This window comes from Octopus bimaculoides, chromosome 11 (genome assembly GCF_001194135.2).
Source record: "Octopus bimaculoides isolate UCB-OBI-ISO-001 chromosome 11, ASM119413v2, whole genome shotgun sequence".
NCBI lineage: Eukaryota > Metazoa > Mollusca > Cephalopoda > Octopoda > Octopodidae > Octopus > Octopus bimaculoides.
Window position 1 is genome coordinate 18,456,118 of NC_068991.1, and position 1,089 is coordinate 18,457,206.

The window sequence follows — 1,089 nt, forward strand, 5'->3', positions numbered from 1 at the left end:
ATGCATCCATGTATGTATGTATGTATGTTTGTATGCATTAAATGTGTGTGTGTGTGTGCGTGTGCAATCCTGTACAGAAATCTGAACACACAGTGGAAAATAAGGTTTTATACTGTAACTGATAATGTAAATGAAAAACAAAGAATGTATTTTCTGATAAAACAAGCAGATAAACTTGTATAGAGTTTTACAAATATAAAGATATTAAATGTTATACTGCTCGATACTTGGTACGATATCACTTTACCTTTTATACAACAGCAACAGGGTCAGACATGCTTCCGATCAAATTTCGCTGTAATCTGGTGTTATCTCCTGTATGTAAACTTGAAGTATATTCTTTTTTAAACCCGAAATTGATAAAGCATTATAAGCTACAAGATACTTTTTATAGGATCTTATGCCTTTACTTTAAGATCCAGGTCAGAAGATGAACTCGACTATTTACCAATAGTGTAAAGAGGATTAGTTGCAAAGCAAGCCACTCTTTCGCGCATTTTGCAGAATTGCAGACAATTGTCACCATGTTGCAATATAATGCAATTATATATGATCATATGGGAAAAGAATTTCTTCAGAATGCTCTAGGAAATTTTTATAGAGTATGGCTGTATCTTGAGGTGTTATCCAAACACAATCTCTTGCACTTGCAGAATTTCCCTACCCCATATCATAGTGGATGGGCGTTGCTTGAGTATTCCAAGCCTATATCTGGGATTTTATTTGTAGTTTGGTGGACAGTGAGTTACTGGAGATTTAGATGCAAATTACTTAATGGATGTTTTGTCACTAAACAGGAATTTAAACCAACCTCCTTAGTTCAGTATTTTTGTTATTATTAAGGGCAGATATTTCAATGAGTCTAAGATTTAGAGTTTTTCTTTCATTTTTCAGAGCTTTGTTTAGTTTCTGAATTAATTATGTCATCCAATAAAACATTTCACCAGAATCTCTCAGTTATTTCCATTTTGTAGATGTTTTTTTCTAAATAAGTTTAGGTGATCTTAAAATTTGGATAGTAGTGTGTATGTATATAAATATATGTGTATATAAATATGTGTATATATATATATATATATATATATATAT